General features: G+C 37.6%; 1 pseudogene; it reads left to right on the top strand.

Moving 5' to 3' along the window:
* The first annotated feature begins 278 nt into the window (after positions 1 to 278).
* LOC141553176 (general transcription factor IIE subunit 2 pseudogene) lies at positions 279 to 1,389 on the top strand (annotated as a pseudogene).
* The last annotated feature ends 23,390 nt before the right edge of the window (positions 1,390 to 24,779 follow it).

Raw genomic sequence — 24,779 nt, 5'->3', positions numbered from 1 at the left:
AAGGAGCCAAGACTGAGTGGGGAGGTCAGTCTGATTTGAGTCAAGAAGAGGACTTCCCAGGAGAACTTCAGGGAAGCTCGAGGAGATTCAGAGAGCCAGGATTCAGTGGATTGGCAAGCTCAGCAGATTCCCAACTCTAAAGGAAAAGCTTGTTCATGGACTTGTGGGAGATTCACAACTAGGATTCAGTTCTTGGAAACCCACAATCCCACACTCTTGGAGGCAGAGGCGCACTGGCAACCCTCCTGTACTCCCCGCCCCCCCCCCCCCAGACTCTGAAGTAGGAAGCGGCTTAGGAGCCCCAGGGTTGGGTCGTAGCTTCTACTGTCCAACCCGAGACCCCGAGGCAGAGGAGCACAGAGGGTGGCCGAAGGAGAGGGCAAAACCAGACGCTGAAGGGACGCTGAAGGGCTGCTCCCGACCAGGACAGAGTGGAGCAGAAGCTGCGGCTGGGACACAGCGTGGCTCCTGCCCCTCCCCCATTCCCTTGCCCAACATCATGGAACCAAGCTTAGTAAAAGAACGGGAGCTGTTCAAAAAACGAGCCCTCTCCAATCCAGCAGGGGAAAAACATCCAGAACTTTCCCAGTCACCCTCATCACCAAAGAAGAAGAAAGCCAAACTTGAGCAGGGAGGGTCATCAGGCTCAAAACATAACTCCGATGGATCATGTGACTTCAGAGGCTTTTCTGCAGGCTCAGAGTACAAATTTGGACTTCTGGCAAAGATTGTCAATTACCTGAAGAGCCGACACCAGAGAGGTGACACACATCCACTGACTCTGGAGGAAATTTTGGGGGAAACCCAGCATTTGGACACAGGAGCCAAGCAGAAACAATGGCTGGTGTCTGAGGCGCTAGTCAACAATCTCAAAATTCAGGTAGTCCATGGCAAGTATGCCTTCAAGCCCAAGTACAAGCTGAAAGGCAAAAAAGCCTTGCTTCGGCTCCTATGTAAGCATGACCAGAGAGGGTTAGGAGGAATTCTCCTGGAAGACATTGAGGAGGGGCTGCCCGATGCCCACAAAGCCATCAACGCCTTAGGGGACCAGATCTTCTCTGTCACTCGTCCTGACAAGAAGAAGATCCTTTTTCTCCAGGACAAGAGCTGTCAATTTACAGTGGATGAAGAATTTCAGAAGCTTTGGAGGAGCATCCCTGTGGACTCTATGGATGAGGAGAAAATTGAAGAATATCTGAAGCAGCAGGGGATTTCTTCTATGCAGGAGTCTGGACCCAAGAAAGTGGCTCCCATTCAGAAGAGGAAAAAACCAGTGTCCCAGAAAAAGCGAAGGTTCAAGACTCAAAATCAGCACTTGGCTGGGGTCTTGCAGGAGTACTCCGACATCTCTCTTGGCAAACAGTGAATGGCTTCCCTTCTGCTCAGCTGCATTCCCAGAGGATCTTGACTGAGGATGCTCAGGCTGGCGTTGGCTGGCAGGTGGCCCCTCTTCCCTGACTCTGGAGAGGAAACTACTGTTTGCGGAACAAGTGTGAGAGACCAGCCTCCTCCCACCTTGCTCTGATTGATTGACTGCCAGCTCATTCCTTTGGGTTTGTTCACTTTGGAAAGGCATGCCTGCTGGCATTGTCAACACCTGATGGTGAACTGCTTCTTCTCTCGGTTCCTTTTCTCCCTTTTGTTTTTAGAGCAAGTTTGCAGATAGAATTGAATTCCATGTGTGTTTGTTCTGAGAGAACCTATTTAGAATAAAATCATTGTAGAAACATATTTGGGGGAGTAGTGAATTCTGCTTGGTTTTTTTTTTTTCTCTCCAGCATTAAACTCTAGGAAGGGTTCCCATTTATGGGGACACTGCAGTTAAGTAGCCTAGAGTTTGACCCTTTCACTCTTATTTTCCAGGAAAGCTGATTTCTCCCGTGGTTGGGAATGAATGGGTGTGGACTCAGAAGTCAGGGAGGCAGGAGGCCTTGACATCTAGTCAAGGAAAGTATACAGAATAAGCTCTCAGACATCTTTTAACTGTGCTGCTTTTCTTTAAGAGAAGAGAGTTGGTTCCATAGTCTGTAAAGATCCTGAATCTTCCCTCCTACTTTCCCCACTCTTATGGGGGAGGAGTGGAAGGGGTCAGAGGTGTGCCAAGTATCAGGGTGCCTTCCTAGCTTACTGGCCCTGAGGTGTTTGGACTGTCCTGGCATAAAAGGGGAAACGGGGCCACACCCCAATTTCCTACCAGGGAATAGGAGGCCAGGGGGCCAGTTCAACCCCTGTGGTGTTCCTGACTTAGTTTCTCCAGTTTTCCTCCTGCTCCAACTCAGCACAGAGACTGGGGTCTCCTCAGACAGTTTCCTACAGGCTTAAGTCTGAGAGAGATTTGTATTAAGAAAAAAAAAAACCCATCTGCTCTGAGTTTCTTTCAGGAGGCAGAAGTTACCCTGAAAAGGAGACAGCTGAGAGTCTCAGGTTAGAGAGTTAAAGGGAAGCCAACAGGTGTTAGCAGCAGAATGGAAGAAACAGTTTTTTGCTTTGAAAGAGGCAAGTGTGCTGGGTGTGATTAGCTCACTGCTTTTTGCCTGAGGGCAGAGGTAAAATATCAGTCCCAGGTTAGAAAAAGAACAGAAACAGAATGGACTTGTCAGAGAGTCCTGGGTGGAGAGGGAATGGAATTTAGCTAATCTATCTGGAGTTCAGGTGTTGAGATTGAGGTATTTTTCTCAAGCCCAGTGTTCGTTATCTGCATTAAGAGACAGTCTGAAGGAGAATCTCCAGTCATGGAGGAGGGAAAGCTGACCCCTCTTGCCACAAGCCTGGAAACTTCCCAATTCTATAGCTTGATCTTCAATAATCGTCTCTTAGGAAGATCCAACAAATGCTCTCTTCAGTAAGAGGGCTATCGGTCAATATACAGGAATTCATCTGTCCCTGTTGTCCCTGAGCCAAACAATCCTCAGAGCTGCTTAGCTCCCCAACAGTCCTGGCCATAAATCCTGGGAATTTTGAACTGCCCCACACTATAGAAAGGTGCTGTGTTGGGTTTGCCTCAGTGAAACCCTCCAGAGAGGGCCACTGATGAGAGCAGGGTAGCAAGAGGTGTGGTAGGAATGGGTGTATTCTCCTTTCAGTAGCTCCTTGCCTCACTAGATAGTATTCATATTCTCTAGCCCCTGGGCTCCTGGAGCTGCAATGCCAGAGAAACTGAGGTAGAACTGTGACAACAGAGCAAGGGAGAATTTGTCAGGGACCAGGTAGAGAACAGAAAAGAAGTCTAGAGAGAGCTTGAGGAAAAACTACAGCAAAGACAGACTTCTTTCCTAATGGTGTTCAATGAATTGAAATTAAGGAGTTTTCCCAACTCATCTTTACTCTCTTGACAATTAAATTTAATTTGCCTTGATTCAGAATTTTATTCCCCAGCCATCATTCTAAAGGTCTTTGTTGAAACTGCAACCTGACCAGTTAGAGCCTAGAAAAGAAACCTTTAATTGTTGTCAGGGCATAGAATGCCAGTCCAGAAAAATTGGAGAGAACGTACTAAGAGCAAAAGATATTGGGACTGAGAAAATTAGGAGTTAGGAGTTCCCACCTCTAAGGTTAGCTAGGAAAGTGAGTTTCAAGAGCTGGGTTTCAGGAGATAGCTAAGCTATTTATCTCTTCACCCACAGGTGAGGAAAGTTTAAGTAAGTGCCTTGAGGCCAGGAAAAAACCTGAGAGCATTTTGAAATCTCCTGCTTTTGTAGAGAGCCTCTTGAGCATAATTTTGAGGCTTCTACAGCTGTGATGGGAGGCATTGTTCTAAGGCAGGATGATCAAATCAAGGAAACTTCTGCAAAGAGGATTCTAGTTTGGCCCTTTTATAAGGAGAGATTTAGCTAAAGGGGCCTATGGGTAGAGTCCCAAGTTGCCACCTGGCTGGGTTTCAGGGAGAGCTAGAATTTGCTAGGTGGGGGTTGGGAAACCTGAGCAGATCATTAAAATGGGGGATGGGACAACCCAAGTTGGCTCAGATCCGATGGGGGCTGTGAGAACCCAGATATCTCCTATTGGAATTCAAAAGGGTGCTTTTGATCAGGATTTGTGAACCAAAGGTCCTAGCTTCTTCAGCTAGGAGGGGCTGGGAATCAAAGGAATAAATCAATCTGAAAGGACTAGTTTTTTTTTTTTTTTTTTTTAAATTGGTGAGACTCACAGAATCTATTTATTTATTTATATTTTATAATTATAAAAATTTTTGACAGAATATATGCATGAATAATTTTTATAACATTATCCCTTGTATTCATTTTTCCAAATTATCCCCCCCTCCCTCCACTCCTTCCCCTAGATGACAGGCAATCCCATACATTTTACATGTGTTACAGTATAACCTAGATATAACATGTGTGTAAATCCAATTTTCTTGTTGCACGTTAAGTATTAGATTCCGAAGGAATAAGTAACCTGGGTAGATAGACAGTAGTGCTAACAATTTACATTCACTTCCCAGTGTTCCTTCTCTTGGTGTTGTTTCTATCCATCATTTTCCAGTTTCTAGCCACTACAAAAAGGGCTGCCACAAACATTTTGGCACATACAGGTCCCTTTCCCCTCTTTAGTATTTCTTTGGGATATAAGCCCAATAGCAGCACTGCTGGCTCAAAGGGTATGCATAGTTTGATGACTTTTTGGGCATAGTTCCAAATTGCTCTCCAGAATGGTTGGATTCTGAAAGGACTAGTCTTAAAGGGACCACAATCCATATCACATTCATGCATGTTATATCAGATATTTTATATATATTCAACTAAACAGGTTATTTTGGGGAAATATCTATAGGATTATGTGTATATGTATAAATATAAGTGTATATATGCAACGATCTCTTTTCTCTAAATTATAATCATTCTCTTGGGGAGCTTCTGGAGGCAGCCTTAGTTTCAGTTCAATTGCATAATCACCAAAATGCAGCCAGGAGTTAAAGTCCTCTACTGTCTCTTTCCAATTCTTATCTCCTTCACTTGGGGCTCAGCTAGTTTTCTGGAGGCCTTCTTCTCTCCTTGATTCCCTGAGAGCTCTTGTCCCAATGTCTCCAAATCCAAAGATTAGTCCTTCAGCTTCCAGTCTCTGGTCCTCTCCAATGTCTCCAGCCAGCATGAAGGTAGACTTGGGAATGAATGAGAAAGTGAGATCTTTCAAGACAGTTGTGAAAATCGAGTAAGGCTTCATCTACTTCAGAGTTTGAGTAGGCCTGAAGGACTTTGAGCATTGATTCAATGCATTTTTTTTTTTTTTTTTTTTTTTTTTTTGCTTAGGCAGTTGGAGTTAAGTGACTACCCCAGGGTCTCACAGTTGGGAAGTGTTAAGTGTCCCCTTCCTGCTATCCTCCCATGACACAATTTCCTCCCTATTTCAGTTAAATATGGGCAACTATGTACTTATTGGTCAAGTTCAATTTCGTGGGTAGATCTCGAGTTTAGAATGTAAGATTCTCAGCCAATGAGGATGAGGGTCAGTAGTGGGAGGGGGTGTTTTGCGTTAGGAATTAAAGATGCTGTCCTGCTGTCCTGCCCACAGGAGGCGCTTCCTCTCTTCAATTGTCTGCTCCAAGGGTGGGACACCCTTCTCACGAGAATGTACAATAAACTTTACTTTACTCTAGAGGTCTCTCCAGCTTTTTTTTTTTTTTTTTTTTTTTAAATGGTGACCCCTCACTATTTCCATACCACACAGGAATGAACCAGACTCCACCTCTGAGAATGGGATTGTGGGTTTCTGCCTTGTGAATCTCCCAGAAGTCAATCCTAGTTCTGAATCTCCCTAAGTCCTCTCCTCTGAAGTCCCCTGAAGTTCTCCTGGCAGTCCTCTCCTTGACGGAATCCTGGCTTTTTATATCCTCCCAGAGAATGGGCTTATGGGTACTCCCTGGGATTGTGCCAGCTCCTTAAAAGTATGCTCTCTTAAAGGTGTGAATCTCATGGAATTCTAGTAAATACATTACTGATCTAGAGAACTGTTAAGTACCATGCTAAATTAGATAATTATATCCACTCAAGTGACTTAGCACCTTGTAAGAATCCTAATATACATATATATGTATTTACTCTTACACATCTCCCCCAACAACCTCTTTAGTTGAATCCCCTCAGTTTTGGTTTGTTGTCTTATATTAGTAGTTTTCTTTAATAAAATTATTTCTATAATTTGTTTTTAACCCCAACTGCCTAAAGAAAAAATAAAAAATTGGTGGGTTAAAGTGACTTGCCCAGGATCACACAGCTAGGAAGTGTTAACCCACCAATTCTTTAAGATTGTATTTACTTTTCAATTTTTGCTTTAAAAGTTAGAGGTAGGAAACAACTCTGAGATACCACTACACACCTGTCAGATTGGCTAAGATGACAAAAACAAATAATGATGAATGTAGGAGGGGATGTGGGAAAACTGGGACACTAATACATTGTTGGTGAAGTTGTGAAAGAATCCAACCATTCTGGAGAGCAATTTGAAACTATGCCCCAAAAGTTGTCAAACTGTGCATACCCTTTGATCCAGCATTGCTGCTATTGGGCTTATATCCCAAAGAAATTCTAAAGAGGGGAAAGGGACCTGTATGTGCTGAAATGTTTGTGGCAGCTCTTTTTGTAGTAGCTAGAAACTGGAAGATGAATGGATGTCTATCAATTGGAGAATGGTTGGGTAAATTATGGTATATGAAGGTTATGGAATATTATTGTAAGAAATGACCAGCAGGAGGAATACAGAGAGGCTTGGAAAGACTTACAACAACTGATGCTGAGTGAAATGAGCAGAACCAGAAGATCATTGTACACTTCAATGCTGTATGAAGATGTATTCTGATGGAAGTGGAAATCTTCAACATAGAGAAGATCCAACTCACTTCCAGTTGATCAATGATGGGCAGAAATAACTACACCCAGAGAAGGAACACTGAGAAGTGAATGTAAATTGTTAGCACTACTGTCTATCTACCCAGGTTACTTATATCTTCGGAATCTAATACTTAACGTGCAACAAGAAAATTGGATTTACACATATATTATATCTAGGTTATACTGTAACACATGTAAAATGTATGGGATTGCCTGTCATCTAGGGGAGGGAGTAAAGGGAGGGAGGGGATAATTTGGAAAAATGATTACAAGGGATAATGTTATAAAAAAAATTACTCATGCATATATACTGTCAAAAAATTTTTTTTATAATAAAAGTGACTGTTTTCAATTAAAAAAAATATATCATTTCCTTAAAAAAAAAAAAAAAAAAAAAAAAAGTTAGAGGTAGGGCCGCTAGGTAGGGAAGTGCCTAGAGCACCATCCCTGAAGACAGGAGGACCCGAGTTCAAATTTGACCTCAGACACTTAACACTTCCCTGTGTGATCCTGGGCAAGTCACTTAACTCCAACTGCCTCAGAAGAAAAACAACAACAAAAAAATAAGAGGTAAAAAATCTGTGCATTCCACACACAAATAGGCAGGGCAAAGATGTGGAGATGGGAGAGGGGGGTGCCATGTTTGATGGTAGAATACTGTGGAGTGGAGTAAGGTGTGGTAAAGCTAGAAAGGTAGGCACAGGCCAAGTTAGAAAAAGCCTTAAATGAGGAATTTAAGTTTGCTCCTGGAGGTGAGAGGAAGTCAGAGCAGCAAGGTGACAGGATAAGACCTGCTTTAGAGAAAAAACAATCAGTTTGGCTGGGGCTTAGCAATGCATTGGAGGAAGGGAGGTAGGGAGGCCCTTTGGGAGTCTTGGGGCCTGAATGGAATTTTTGGGCTGTGAATGGAGGGACAGTAGTAGAAGAAGGATTTGACAGCAGATTGGGTGAGTGGGTTGCAGAGAGCAGTGCTGAAGTTTGAGGACCTGAGTGACTTGGGAGAATGGAGCTTTTTGGCAAAGCTTGGCTTGAGCCCCCATCACCAGAGGACCAGAAAGCTCAACTGTCCTGAGCCCCTCTGGACTCATTCCAACCATCCTCCAGGTGATCCCTGACCAAAGTCAGGAACCTCCTGCTGTGTTGAAGCCACAAGTAGACTAGGCTTGTCCAGACACCCTGAGTCTCCAATGTGTAGATCATTCCCTTGAGGAGAAGTCAAGCTGTGTGTGCTAGTAAATGTTTAACAATCAGCCTCTCTCCCATGTCCCTACGATTTTTAGTTTACTCTGCATTATAAACTTTCTAACATTTTCTTAAGTCTAGACAATCAAACAATAAAATCCTGGTTTGTAATGGATTTCTGAGGAGTAAATGTTGACATGGAAATTTAATATGAGTGGGATCCAGCCCCCTCCTGGGTAATTCAAGGCTAATCTCTAAGCCTTTTTTCTGCATTTGGAAAATGAGAATAATAAATACTAGCACCACTTAATTTTGCTGGGATGTAGTAAAATTCAAAGATTCAAAAATTTTTTTTTTTCATATCTTTCCCGTTCCTTTTTTAGATCCCCCTCATCAGCTTGGTCCATTGAAAAAGCAATGTGCTACTTGAAAGGGCTTTGGTATGGGCTGTTGACAGACTGGAAAGGGCAATGGAATGCAAGACAATGTGAAGATCCAGAAAACCCTGGTACAGAATGCCCTGTCTTGGAATTCACCATGTGTGTCCCCTGGTTTTAGTCTCCTCTTCTCTCAAATGAGAGGCTTGGTGCAGATGGCAATGAAGGGCTTTCATATTTAGTGTGGTAATATATAAGGTAAGTGACTTGCTGACAGCAATTAAATATTTATTAAGCATTTAGCCTGTGCCAGATTTTGTATTAAACACTGAGGATACAAAGAAAGGCAAAAGAATCTCTGACAATCAAGTTTTCATACAACCCCTCCTTTGATCCCAGTCCGGTTTTTTTTTTTTTTTTTTTCTTCTATCGTCTCATGAGCCTAGAATACAAACATCTTGAGGGCGGATACATTTTGTCTTTCTATCTTTTGCACATAGATCATGTTTGCTGAATTAAATTTAATCAAATTTAAGCTATTATAAGTTACCTGCAATTGTAATTATGAAGAAATATATTAAAAAACAAAATTATAGTATTTTCATGAGTCTGTTCTTTTCCTCCTTCTGTATTGATTTACCTACTACAATTCATGAGCATGAGGATCATACTATTTCATGTCTTCATTTGATATCTAGTGCTTTGCAATACCATATAGTATAATGCCAGAGAAACTGAGGCAAGATAGAGATTAGAGAGGTTTTTTTTAATATTTTATTAATTGGAGAGTTTAATTGACTGGACAGGACTCTCGTCTCAAAGTATCCATGAATGGGGGAATGATAAACACTTTTATAGCTTTTCAGGCAAAGGAAAGGAAAAAGAGCGGGGAAAAATTAGAAGCCTTGGTTTTGTCAGGATGGGGGGTGGGGGGGAGAAAGCTGTAAATTTTTACTAAAAGCCAGAGTCAGAATGTTTGAATAACAGAAGTAAAGATGTCAATGAAGTATCCGAGATAGTCTTACCTTTTGGAATATTTTAGAGGGGCAGTGGGAGCTAGGAGCCAGAAAGTCTGATCTGCTCCTCCTCTCCCATTGACAATTTATAACCTTAGAGCAAATGGTCTTCAGTCTTAATGAACCAGGGAGGGGTTTTACGACTTAAGGGACTGAGGCAGAACAGTTAAGGAAACTGAGATAGAACAATTCAGGGAAACTCAGTCAGGACAATGAGGGAAACTAGTGCAGGGAAACTGAGGTAGAATAGCTCAAGGAGACTGTGGTATAACAATAGTATTTATAGAACTTTATTGTTCTGCTCATTGGCTACACTTCTGAGTTTTATATACTCCTTATGGCTCATTAATAGTTCCTCATTTTCCTGTGCCATAGTTTGTTCAGCCATTCCCCCCAAAATGAACATCAACTTTGTTTCCAGTATTTTACTGCCACAAGATGTGTGCTGCTCTGAATACTTTGTTATACATCTGAAATTTCAGTCTTTAACAACCTTGGAGTATCTGTTTGGTATTGATAGGCTAAAGGATATCAATAGTTTGGTGATCTTCCTCACATAATTCCAAGTTATTTTCTAGAAGGGTTGGACTAATTCACAGTGTCACCAGTAGTATTATGGTGTGCCTACCTTCTCATAGCCCCTATAACCTTCATTAATTCTTTTAACAAATATATATATATATATACATACATATATATATATATATGCATATATATATATTTACTATATAAGAGGCATTTGGGGTAGTTTATTTAAAGCCTGGAGAGAAGTAATTAATTCTAAGGTTCACATGGAATCATCCCTAGTTTTCAGCTTTAAGAAGTTTATTTTAGACAAAAATTATGAATTTAGTCTCAATTACTCTAAAATCCCAGTTAGGAAAATTCCTAGCATCTAGGCAAGATTCTGCTCTCTGATTAACTTTGTATTTACATCTATCTTTAATCCTTTGGTCCCACTGGTCAAAGAAAAATTCAGTTTATTGGAAACAGTTGAGTAATAAAACAAAATAGCAAATGTCTCTAGATAGCTTGAGAAGGGAAATTAGGGAAAGAGCTGATCTTTTCTTGGGATTTCCCTGGCCCAGGGCATCTCTGCCTGTAAAGTCTAGAGCTGATGACATTCCTTAGTATCTCTCTTCTCTACCATAACTTAGTTTTTTCTACCTTTGTTTCTCGGACATGTGCAGAAATGGCCATGCTTGCTATAATCTCTTTTGTAGACCCTCATAATCTCTTTTTAGTTTTCATAATTTCTCTTTGAAAAATACTTTTTGTCTTATGGGATAGGTCTCTGTAAGAGGGAGTCGAAGGGTGATATAAGAAACAGAAAATATCAATAAAAACTTATTTATAGTATGATCTACTTGTGATGAAGTCATATTGGCTATTTGTGATTGTAGCTCTTTTTTTTTTTTTTTTTTAAAGATGTTCACTAAACATTCTTTTATATATAGATTTTAGAATTGTGACAGGAATCCCTATGAAATATATTGGCTTATATCTTACAGACTCCCTTGTTTTTCCCATTTTTGAAAGTTGCAAAAAGAGTTGTGCTTTTCCAGTTCCATGGGACCTTTCTATTCTGTATATATTTTAACATATGTTCTAGTGATAGCTGTCTTTATATTACAGATTTGTTTTTCAAATTGGAATTCCTTCATGGGAAAAATTTTAAGAAAAAGAATATTATATATAGATCATGTCTACCAATGTAGCTAATAGTCTCTATTGTAGTAGTTTCCTTCATCTTTGCTGTGAGAGACCAGAGAGGCTTAATTATCTCTTATGAGGGACCTTAGTTTTCCCCATTATTTAGAGTTCTACTTTCTCTCTTTGAGTCATTTATATTTGAGTTATTTGTGTTATGTATGGTTTCTCACACCCATTCTTTTGTTTCCATGTTTTTCTCTGCATGTCTTTATACAAATCTTCCCATACTTCTCTAAGGTTCTCCTCTTTGTCTTTTTTATTGCACAATAAAATTTTATTATGTTTGTAGAACATAGTGGATTTTTTGCCCTTGTATTTTTATTTCTTTGCTATATATAAATTGCTGAGATTAGTACTTTTGCATATATTAGACTTTTATTTCCATCCTTGGTTTCTGGGTCATATACTGGGGTAAATGTTCTATAATCAGATAGGTGGATCATAGTTAACTTCAAGTTCTACAAGAAAACTTGAGTTAAGCCACATCACAGCACCACTAACTGGCTGTTAATGGTCTGTCTTTCATAGCTCTAACTTTGACTATCTCCATTTTTTGGCATCTTTGCTTTTTTTTTATTTTTGGCATGAGATATTGAAATAGAATTTTCAATTCTCATTTCTTTTATTACTAGTTATTTGAATCATGTTTCTTGGGTCATTTATAGTTTAGAATTTTTTTGAAAACATGTGGTATCTTTTGGCAAGCTATCCACTGTACAATACTATTAAAGTTATATAGTTATGACAACTTTCTGGATATTTTGGAAATCATATTTTCCTCAATTTTCTTTTTTTAAATATTTTTTTGATATTTCAGTTTTCTAAAGATCATATGCAATAGCTCAGTAATCTTAATTGCATAGTCTTTCAGTACTCTAGGCACAATCCCTTTGCACCTTGTGATTCTACCTTATCAAAGGGAAATAGGTACTTTATTTGAGAGCTTAGGTTGCATACCCAGCAAGCAGCACATAATAAGAAAAATAAATTGAATTCACACAATTTCCCAATTTCTCTTTTTAAGAAATGTAACCATTAGAACTTATTAGGGGCAGAGGGAAAGCGTTTCAGTCTCTGGTACTAATATTCGTTGTCCTGATTCTACAAAAAGGTGGGTTGGTTCTTGGATCAATTTAACTTTTTCCTCTATAAACTTCTACAAATTGAAGAACTCATAGCCAAATTATGTGCAGAAATTCTGTCTTGCTGAGTAAAGTTGCTGCTGGGTGATGGTAGTCTCCCATTTCACTTCTTTGTCTTCCTCCCGTTATAACTTTTTAAGACTGTGGCTTTTCCTAAGAAGAGAGAGTTGAAGTGGAGGAGACACAATGACTTATGGACTCATCAGAACTGGGTTCCAGGTGAGTTATTATTTTGTCACTTTCCTGAAATTCCATTTCATTCCTAAAAGCATAGATATTTTTCTTCTGTTACCCCTCTGTCTTCTCTGCTCCATTAAATGCCATTCAGGAATCTGAATACCTATTGTTTTCTCTTAGAAGCTCCTGGCTTATCTTATGGGTTGTGTAGTATTTCTAGCAGTCAGATGTTTGGAGTTGTAGGGATCTAGGACTCAGATACAATATTTGCCACATGAGAAGGCTGACCCATCTGAGGTACAGAAAGGACCTGGCTCCCTCAAATTCCAGTCTATTCCCAGATCTTTTCATTTCTCTCTTTACTATGTCCCTCATCACAGTACTAATATAGCCACCTTCTACTCCAGGACCTCATCTGTACTATTGCAACATTTTTCAATTATCAGGCATTTTTCTCCTCCTGATCCAGCCCAAGTAGCTTTATTCCATGCCCTTCCCCAGCCACCTCAACAGGTTTCTATGGACCTCAGGATTACAGGCAAAATCCCTTTGTGTATAATTTAAAGCTTTTCATAATATAGTCCCTTCTTTCTTTCTTAGAATATCTGAGTGTGTAAGTATAAGACTATCATCAAGCAATACTCGTCTTTGTATAAGATATGCAACAAAACTTCCATTTCCGTGTCTTTGCACTGACTTTTCCCTTTGCTTGGAATGTGCTGTCTCTTCAAATCTCTGGTTTCCTTTAAGGTTTAGGTCAAGGAAAGTCTTCTGCAGGAGGCCTTCCTTGGTGCCCTGAGGGGCTAGGCTAGAGCCTTTCCTTCTAAGGTTACCCATTTCATACTTTGAATATATTTTCCCAGGTGTGTCCTTCATTAGAATGTGAGAGCCTTGAAAACAGGGTTAGTTTTTGCTTCTCTTTGTGTCCTAGGTGCCTAGCAAAGTGCCAAGGCCACTTAATGAATACAAGCTGGTTGGTTGCTTGTGATTCTCTGAGCAGGACCCTTTGCCCCTGAGCATGGAAGATATTGGCACATTTTATTAGTGCCTTAAGAGTCCAAGGGTACATTGTCTTCAGTATTAGGCTAGGGAACTGGCGGGCCATTGATATTTTGTGTGGAATGTGTTCCCTTCTCTTTCTAATGTCAGATGCTATACTCATGAAGCCTTTCGGTAAAACATTTGAACATTTAACTTTGGTCTCAGGACAAATTATCTCTTGTATTTCTACTTTATTGTTTTCTGCTCCCTTGGACTTAGAATAATGAGTTGTAAAGATGTTGGATTTACAGTATCTCAACTGTTTCTTGTACAGTTTGTCCTATGAAGTGGGTAACCTTGTTACACTGTTTGACCAAATTAAAGAATGAATTCTATCAAAAAAAACCCTTACAGTATCTATTTTTATAAGAAGAGGCTTCAATGCTTCCTACACGTGTACAAACAAACAACTTACATCCTCTGTGGGAGCCTTTAGGATACTTTGTATTTATTCATATATAGCTATCCTATTTTCTCTTGTTGGCATTTTCATGCAATGGGTCTAGCAAATAGGACTGTTTTTACAATACTATTGTGCCACTAAGATAATTTGGGACATGTTAAACTTTTTTCTCTAAGTTCCCTTTATTCATGTATTATGCCTCAATGCATGAGAGCAAGGGAGGAGAGTAATGAACGCCTTGGATAGATTCATTTGTTGTGGATGCTTAGGGTATAAAATATAGACTACTGTTCTCCAGGGATATTACTGTTTCTGTAGCCTGACCTTGGAGGAGAGCCTCCGAGGGACTTAGAGGAGCTTGACCTGAAGAAAAATAAGTGAAAAGAGAAGCTTGGAGCATAGGAAGGGCTACCCCCTGACTGATGAGCTCAGCTCTTGAAGTTAGCCAAGATTCCTGATTATCTCTGGAAGAAAATGAGTGTCCTTTTATGCTCCTATCTTTTTAAAAAATAGCTTTTTATCTTTACAGTCATCATCACTGCTTCTGAGAATCATTATCTTCCTTAAAGACTCACTAAGCTGATAACTTCCTTCTGATTTTTTTCTCCCAGATTCTTCCTGATTATTACTCTTTTTACTCTTCTCAAATCACCTTGTACTTAAGTATTATTTTTTTGTGTTTTATGTCAGGCACATTATTAGAGATTAATTAACTCTTGTCAGTTGATTGATCCCTCCTAAAAGCTTATCTTTATCCTGAACTCCTTTGCTACTTAGGGTACCTGTGATACACGACTTTTAGATATAAATAAGTATTCCCCCCCCCCCCCTCACCTTTTCCTTTGAGTTTGAAGCCATTTCAGTTAGATTTCTAAGTTTTTAGGAGAATATATGCTGAGCTGGCTTTCTTGAGTGCACATTGAACCAGAATAAAAAATTGTAATAATAACATCTTGGCCAGAAACAGAGATACAAACTATATACAATACAGTCAGTTTCCCAAATTGTTTGCCCTGGGATCCTTGCCTTTTATTGGCGTCACTAATAAAAACACCAGCTGTACATATACAATCTTTGGTTCTTTGCTCTACACTTAGTAATCTCTAATAATGTTTTCTAGTTTCCTGTTGTAAATATCATTTGTCCCCACATGGCTCACCAGAATTGGGTAATAGTGATTGGCTTTTTCTTAGATGTTTCCCCAAGTGTAGTCCTTTTTCTTATTTCCTCACATTCTTCAATCCTACAACCTTGTGACGCTGTTTTGCTGGCTCTCTCTCTAGCTTATTTTTCTTTGTTTTTATATTAAAGATTTCCTCAAAAGGTCACGTCATTTTCCCTGAGTAATCTGAGTAACCAAAAAAAAAAAAAAAAAAAAAAAAAATAAAGTTTCTTGAGTCCCTTTACTTTCTTTTTCTGTTAACCTTTGTTTTGAGCATAAACATCAGAGCCTAGCATGGTGCAACACATAATGAGTGACTAATAAACGTTTGTTGATTGGTTGTGACAGAAAGGCAAGGATGACTCTCTATAACAATGTTACTTTCCACTCTGGCTGGAGTGAATCAGCCCTTACTTTTCTTTCATTTTTGATAATTTTGTGGCCAATTTCTAACTACTTAGGCTGTTTTTCTCTTTACCAATTCTTGATAGGATTGCCTGAAGGAATCTGTAGCTATACAGTCTTCCTGCCCATTTTCAAGAAATGACTCCAGATAATTAATTTATCTTTGAGTGATATTTAACCACCCCAATATCTCTATTTAGTTATGTCCAGAACCAAATAGAAAATTTTAATTGTGGTCTGGCTAGAGCAGAGTTCAATTAGACTATCATTTTCTTGATCTCAACATTTTACTTTTTTATAATAACCTAAAATTATTTTTTCATGTTATATTTATATAAAATATAATTATGTAGTGCATAATGTATTTATGTTATTTTAGTGGCCACAATATACTATTTGTGAAGGGCTGAAACTATGAAAAGGTGCACTTGAATCAGACAACTGAGCACTTAAGGCTATTTACTTATTTGACAATGACTATTAGCATATGTTTGAGAAAATGGCCCTTCTCACTGTTTGGTGCTGGCTAAATGTTTGGGATTAAGATAAAAATTGTAGGCAAGGATTAGAGGTTGGGGTGACAAAGGCCAGATACTCACTTGGCGGCAGGACTCTAGAATCGAGAAGACATCTTTGGCCAAATTGCTGGAAGTTTGCCTGCTTCTCCCCCTAAAGACCAAGGATTTTTACTTATCCTGATTCTGGCTGATCCTGAGGCCTCCAGGGAGGTAGCCCAGACTTAATTATTGATTCTTTTTAAGAAATTAAAAAGTAATTTTATTGTTTTCTTTTGTTTTTTAATATTATCAAAAGTTCCCTTAATATTTCTCCCTTTTCAGAGAACCATCTTATAATACATATTTTAAAAAACAAAAAAAAAGTCTAAGCATAAACTAATACACTGAAAAAGTATGAAAAAATGTGCAATACATTTTTAGACTTCCCATTTCCATACAAGCATAGGGATCAAATAATCTTTTCATATTCTTTTTTGAAGACAAGATTGTCCTTTGTAATTTTGCAATACTCAATTTTGAATTTGTTGTATTTATATATTACATTCTTATAGTCATTGTGAATATTGTTTTCTTTGCTCACTGACTTTATTCTGCAATACTTCATGTTGGTCTGTGCATTCTTTTCTATGTTCATCATATTCATTCATTTCTTAATAATAAAATATAATATTCCACCATTGTAATATTCCATTACATTCACGTTCCACTATTTGTTTATTTGTGCTTCAACTGATGAACATTTAGTTTGCTTTCTCTTCTTTGCTATCTCTAGAAGTCTTCTATGTATATCACATATCTCCAAGTCATTATCAGAACTCATGAGTACATTTATACTTTTATCCAAGTTGTTGATAAAATTATTGAACAGATCAAGTATAGGTCTTTAAGGTTAGAATGTGATTCAGATAGGCAAAATTCTTTATTCCAAATTTTATCAGTAATGTTTTTCAGCTAGCTCCAAAGACAAGGAAGCTGTACTACTAAATAGACTACATTTTTTTTCATCTTATGGAGAAAGATTTCTTCACATTTTTTTTTCAAATGGGTTGCTATGTATATTTATATCCCTCCTACTCCTGTTCACATGGCTTATTAATAAAAGAAGTGAACTTTGTTTTGCTTCAACTATTCCTATTGAATCCAATGGTAGATTTTAAGGATTGATACTTTTCTAAATGTTCACAAACCTTATATTTGAAAACAGGTAGCCTAATTTTACCAAGGATTGACTTCAGATTTAGAACTCTATTTTCCAAAATTAACTTGTTTTACTGTTATAATTTGGACATTTATGAAGTCCTGGTATGCTAGATAATAGCTGAATCCTTATGAATCTTGGACTTCAGTTCCTTTTTAATGAATACTTGTTTCAACTTGTTCTACAGTAATTATAATTATCATTGATGAAAAATCATGTATAATGAGATTCTCTTTCAGCAAAGGAAATTGAGTTGACATTGAATATTGTTATTTTTTCTCCTAGAATTTTTTTCATGAACATAATGCATTTAGAAGAAAATGTGGTCTGGGATCAATTCTTATTTCACAACAGAAAGTTTCTATTGGAAAAGATCTCCAAAATTATGATATTCTTAGAAAAAGCTTCAAGAAATTTTCAGACCTAAGTAAACATAATAATAAAAAAAATCTCCTTGCAGGAAAGACTTAGTGAATTTTTTTGAGTGGTAAATGAAAGTCTTCTTGGATTTAGTATATTTACAATCACAGAATATACATTCAAGAAAAATTCCCTAAACATGAGAAATTTAGCAAAACCTTCAGGAGCAATTTATGCCTTCCTGGACATCAAAGAATTCATGATAAAGAGAAATCATTTGAGTGTAATGAATTTGGAAAGACATTCAGAAATAATCAAAGCTATCTCAACATCAAAGAATTCATACTGGAGAAAAACCATTTGCATGTTGTGAATGTGGGAAAGCTGTCAGCAGTAATTAGTGCCTAATTGAACAAAATTCATACTGGAGAGAAACTCTATAAATGTAATGAGTGTGAGAAAGCCTTTAGCTTAAGGGAAACCTTTATGTACATAAGAGAATTCACACTGGGGAGAAACCCTATATATGTTTTCACAAATGTGGAAAACCCTTTGAATGTAATATATGTGAAAAGGCTTTCGGCAATAAACAATATCTGGGCTGGCATTGAAAAATTCATACTGGAGAAATTCCCTATAAATGCAATGATGTGGGAAAACCTTCTGCCACAATACTCACCTTAGTAGACATAAAATAATTCATACTACCAAAAAACCATTTGAATGTAATGAGTGTAGGAAAACTTCAGACAGAGCTCATCCCTTATGCAACATCAAAGAATTCATAGTGGAGAGAAGCCTTACAAATGTAAAGAGGGTGGGATAGCCTTCAGGCAGAAGGGACATCTTGAGACACATAACATAATTCATACAGGCGAGAAGTCTTTTGAATGTCATGAATGTAGAAAAGCCTTCAGCAGTAATAATTATCTGTTTCAACATTAAAGAATCCATACCAGAGAAAAGCCCTACAAATGTAATGAATGTGGAAAAGCTTTCAGTACTAACTCATGCCTTAAAGTACATAAGGTAATTGATCCTGGAGAGAGACCTTTTGAATGTAGTGAATGTGGGAAAGGCTTCAGATTCAGTTTAGATCTTATACAACACAAGAGAAGTCATATTGGAGAAAAACCTTATAAATGTAATGAATGTGAGAAAGGCTTCAAGCAGAGCTCTTACCTTATGCAACATGAGAGTATTCATACTGGAGAGAAGCCTTTTGAATGTAGTGAATGTGGGAAAGCATTTAGCAGGAAGGGAAATCTTAATACATGTAAGAGAATTCATAGTAGAGTGAAGCCATTTTCATGTAATGAATATGGGAAAGCCTTCAGGCATAAGGAAAACCATATATATATATATATACACATACACACACACACACACATATATATACACACATATACATATATATACATACACACATATACATATATATACACATATATATGTGTGTATATATATGTATATATATATGTGTGTGTGTATATATATGTATATATATGAAAGTTTATACTGAAGAGAAAATTTTGAATGTGATGAAGATGGAAGAAAGTAATTATGGGTCAAACTTGATAGCAGGTTTAAACATTCAGAATATGTAAAAATACTTTAGATAAAAGGAATTTGGGGAAACCATGTGAGGTAGTCCAGTGATTCTGACAGCTGACCTGGAATGTAGATCCATGAAAGATGTTTTTCCAATGTGATATTTTAATTTTTCTTCTATTGTTTCAATCTTTGGAATTTTAAAATTGATTCTTGATATCTCATGGTCGTTAGCTTCCACTTGCCCAGTTCTAACTTTTAAGGAATTGTTTTTCCTCACTTAGCTTTTGTATTTCCTTTTCCATTTAGCCTCAGTTTTTAAATAGTTGTTTTCTTCATTGAACTTTAAAAACAAAACAAAACACTAAAATTTATTTCTACATCAACATTGAGGGCTAGACTAGAATTTAAGGAGAGAAAAAAGAAAAAAGGAAAAGAGTCTAAATGAGAGATTAATAATATTTACATAATGCAGTTCTTGTGAGTATCAAACAAGCTAATATGTAAATTGTTTTGTAAACATTGAAGGACTGTATGAGTGGTTGCTATTATTGCCTGTAGGATACCTTCAGTAGACACAAAAAGCTAGAGCTTATGTCCTAATAATTTCATTTGAACAACCCCCCCCCAAAAAAAACCAAAAAAAAAAACTATTTTTATATTGAATATTCCAAAAGAGAATAAATTATTAGCCAGTAGAATAGTTACTGTACAAGGACTGTTTCCATCTGAACTCACTAGAATCAGATGAAAAAAAGAGGTAATAAAACTAAGAATAATAATTTACATTGTTGCAGGGCATTGTATTTTCTGAAGCAATATTGCCTCAAAAATTATGTTGCCATATAGGTTATCAAATTATTTTTCTCCAAATTTTTACAAATTGAGAAACTGAGTTTCGGCAAGATTGAATTTGCCCAATTCCCATCATTAATTATTGGCTTTGAGGTGGGATGGGAGTTAGAGAAAAGAAGTTATGATAAGATAAAATGTATGTCCTGAGATCAAAGACTGAGTGGAGAATATTTTAGTAAAAAGAATGGAAGGGAATGAAAGATAGTGATTTCATCACTTAACCACCTTCACTCTTTGAACATTGAAAGTGTGTCTGATTTCTAAAGAGATATACAGGGCAAAACTCTTCAGAATATTTAGAGACATGGATATAGTTCCTTTTTTAAACTGTTGTTTTGCATTCACTCTTCCCCTAAACTTCTCCTTATTATTCAACATCTTTATTAATAGGTTTGTACTCCTGGGGAAGGGATCGGCACTGGACAGAGCTCATGTGCAGATGGAGCCCACAGTCCAGCAACTTTGTCTTCTGTATCTTTGGCTCTCAGGTGAGAAAGAATGTGGGGAGATTTTGAAGAAGAAAGGGCAGCCTCTTAGAGTCTCTTATAATCCGAGCTTGCTGCATTCTCTGCCTCAGTGTGAATATCTTTGAGAGATAATACAAGAGTTAGAAGAAAGGGGCTTTGCTAAGAAGAATTAATAGATTTTAGTTGTCATTGTTTAAATGGAGAATTTGGGAAAGGAGCACAAATAACCTTGATTCTATACTCTCAAATATTTTACAATTCATTTTAGGTTCCCAAGGGGAAGTCATTCTGACCCAGTCTCCAGCCTCCATGTCTGTAGATCTCAACTGCAAGGCCAGTCTAAGCCTTGTCCACAGCAATGGGAACACTTACCTACACTGGTACAAACACAAACAAGGAAATCCTATGAAATTACTGATTTATGGCGTTTCCAATTTAAATTCTGGCATTCCCTCTTGATTCAGTGGCAGTGGGTCTGGGACAAATTTCACCCTCACAATCTGCAAGCTGGAGCCCGAGGATGTTGCCATATACTACTGTGAGCAAAACACTCACCCACCTCTCCACTGTGCCCCAGCCCTGAACCAAAACCTCCCAGGATCATTCAGCCCTGATCTCAGGGGAACAATTGTTTTCTCCAGAGTCCTAAACTTATAGCAGCTGCTGTTCTAAGATCAGAATAATTCATCCCTTCTCTTAGAACCCTCTTCTTTAGTCCCTATTATTTATCCAATTCTTAAGAGCTCCTAAGTCATGCATGATTGCAATAGCCCTTGACAAAAAGAGTTTCTGTTCCCCTAACTGAATTAAAATGTTATCTCTAAACTTTGTCATTTAGCGAATTTTCATCATTCAGTATCCCCTTAAACATTATTTCAGAGTGTGTTGTGTTTGATGAATTCCTGAGAAGATTTTCTGGTTTGAACATTTCTGTCTTTAAGTAGAAATGCTTAGATTTAAAGTCGATCAAAACCATTCCTGGCAGATTTGTGCCTAAAATGCTGACTCTGGTACTAATTTTTTTCTCCAACTGATTCTTATAGGATTTTATGTTTCCAATTATATAGAGAGACAGTTTGATCATTCAATAAAATTTTTTGAATTCCAAATTAAGTCCCTTTCTAGCCTTTCCCTAAGACAGTAAAGCAGTTTGATATAGATTATATATCTGCCTTCATATAAACCATATTTCCATATTAGTTGTTGTGAAAGAAGAAACAGACCAAAAGAAAAGAACCACAAAAAATAAAGTTGAAAAAGTATGCTTGGACCTACATTCAGACTCCATCAGTTATTTATCTGGATATGGACAGTATTTTCATCATAAAACCTTTGGAATTATCTTGCATCATTGTAGTTCTGAGAAAAGCTAAATTGTTCATAGTTGATCATCCCACAAGGTTGCTGATATTGTGTATAATGTTCTCTTGGTTCTACTCTATCAGTTCATGTAAACCTTTCCAGATTCTTCTGAAATATAGTATAAATAGTATTCTTTCAAAAGCATGTGGGAAAATCCTGAGGTAGATTTAATTCCCTCCATTCTATATTCTCTTAATATTTCAGTTGGGTAGTCAATAGAGATGTGGAGTTAGGAACAAGAGCATACAAGTTCAGTAATTCATTAACTGTGTGATTCATGGCAAATCACCTACTATTTTTCAGCCTCAGTTTCTTAATCTGTAAAATGGTGACAATGAGAGCAAGCTTGTGAGAATCAAAGTATTTAATATTTCAATCACTTTTTCAAACTTGAAGTAGCAACATTAATACTATTATTAGCTTCAGAAGTCACTTTCAGTTGGACAGAAAATGAGCTTATATCTTAATACTGTAATTCAATAGCAAAATGCAATTATTTTATCTAAATTCAGAACAATTAATAAAAACATTTAACAATAGAATAGCAACTTGCTCCTAGACTGTTTCTTTTCTTTTTTATAGCTTTTTATTTACAAAATATAAGCATGGGTAATTTTTCTTCATTGACCCTTGTGAAACCTTCTATTCCAACTTTTCCCCTCCTTTCTCCCTTCCCCTCTCCTAGATGGCAGGCAGTCCAATACATGTTAAATATGTTAAAGTATACATTAAATACAATGTGTATACATATGTATACAGTTATCTTGCTGCACAAGAAAAATCAGATTTAGAAAGAATGTAAAAACCTGAGAAGAAAAATAAAAATGTAAGCAAACAATAACAGAAAGAGTGCTTATGTCGTGGTCCATACTCTTGTCCCAGTATTCTTTCATTGGGTGTAGCTGGTTCTATTCATTACTTAACAATTGGAATTGATTTGGATCATTTCATTATTGAAGATAGCCACTGCCATCAGATTTGATCATCATATGGTATTGTTGTTGAAGTATATAATGATCTCCAAGTTCTGCTCATTCCACTCAGCATCAGTTCATGTAAGTTTCTCCGAGCCTCTCTGAAATCATCCTGCTGGTCATTTCTTAAACAATAATATTCCATAACATTCACATACCACAATTTATTTAGTCATTCTCCAATTGATGGGCATCCCATTCAATTTCCCTGGACTGTTTCTATCTGAACTTATTAGAACAAGATTTAAAAAAGTGAAATTATAAATGTTAAGGATGATCATGCACATTTTAATAGCTCCTTATAGTTCATAAAGCAATCTTATCCCAAAATTGTCTCTGTATAAGTTATTTATTATTTTTCTCCCCATTTTACAAATTAGGAAACTGAATTTCAGCAAGATTACATGAATTTGCTCACAGTTGCGCTGCTATTTAATAGCTGTGGGCTGGATTGGTTATACAAAAGAAGATGTGGTAAAATGAAATAAAATATGATCTGAAGTCAAAGACTGATGGAAGAGTTTTTCGGCAAAAGAATAGAAGGGCTTGGTGGAAAGATAGCAGTATTCTAGGGGAAAGATAGCCATAATCATATAGTGATTGTGTCATCTGACCACCTGAGACCCATTTTTTGAAAACTGAAAATATATCTCATTTCTGAAAGGGAATATATTGCAAAGAACTATTCAAAATATTCAGAGATATGGAGATGATGGGACTGCCCCTATTACTCAGGTGTTTTGCATTCATTCCTCCATTCAACTCCTCCCTGCTGCTCAAAATCTTTATCAATAATCTTGCCCTGTTTGTAGAAGATCAGCATTAGACTGAGCTCAGTGTGCAGATGGCGTCTTCAGCTCAACTCCTCTTCCTCCTGTTCCTCTGGTTCCCAGGTGAGGAAAGAATGTGGACAGGAGACTATGAAAGACAGGAAGCTGGGAGAGAACCTTACAATGTAAATTGTGCTGCATTTTCTGTTTCAATGAAAAAAAAATCTTTGAGAGATGATGTAGGAATTAGAAGAAAAGGGATTTAGTGAGATAAATTAGTAGATTTTTATAGTCAGAGATGGATTTTGAGAATGGAAAATACATACTCTTGGCTCTGTAACCTTAATTATCTCACTGTGTTTTTTCAGATTTGAAAGGGGAAGTTGTTCTGACCCAGTCTCCAGCCACCCTGCCTGCAGCTGTAGGAGAGAGAGTCACCATTAACTGCAAGGCCAGTCAGAGTCTCTTACACAGTAATGGGCACACTTACCTACATTGGTATCAACTGAAAAGAGAAAAACCTATTAAATCTCTGATTTACAGAGTTTCCAATCTAGCTCCTGGCATTCCCTCTCGATTCAGTGGTAGTGGGTCTGGGACAGATTTCACTCTCACAATCAGCAGCCTAGAATCTGAAGATGGTGCAATATACTTCTGTGGGCAGAGCAGTCACTGGTCTCCTACACAGTGCTACAGCCCTGAATAAAATCATCCCCTGCTTCCCCTAGAGTCCTACATTCATAGCAGCTACTATGCTAAGATTGAGATAGACCTTTTCTCAGCCCTCATCTGAGAAGACCTTTCTTCAATTTATAATACCTCCCTGCTTAAGATTCAGTGTAACATGATGGAATGGCCCTGGACCTTGTATCACCTTGATCATAGTCAGTATTCTAAGCCGGTTTTCTCCTGTGAAATGGGTAATAATACTTTCCCTGTCAATCTAACAAAGGTGTTTCTGAAAGTCAAATAAAACAATATATGTAGAAACATTTTATGTTTTGTAAGCAATAAAATTTTATTGAATTGGTGTCTTCTTCCCTCCCCTTCTTCAAGGGAGACTAATTCCTGCTAGAAGGAGAAGCAGGAGCTTGCCAATTCTCTCCTCAGAGAGAAGGAGTTTAGGATACAATTATATCTATCTGCTCCCTCAAATATTAATAGTTTAAGTGATATGGTTTATCTAACTTCTGATTGCTTTTTCATTAATTGGTGGGAGCAGGATTTCAAGCTTTAAATTTAAGGCCTGCTTCTTTTGCCACTGAAAGCTAGTGCCACA

This window comes from Sminthopsis crassicaudata, chromosome 2 (genome assembly GCF_048593235.1).
Source record: "Sminthopsis crassicaudata isolate SCR6 chromosome 2, ASM4859323v1, whole genome shotgun sequence".
NCBI classification, from domain to species: Eukaryota; Metazoa; Chordata; class Mammalia; order Dasyuromorphia; family Dasyuridae; genus Sminthopsis; species Sminthopsis crassicaudata.
The sequence above is the reverse complement of the archived record's forward strand: the minus strand, read 5'-3'. Positions and strand labels throughout refer to the sequence as shown.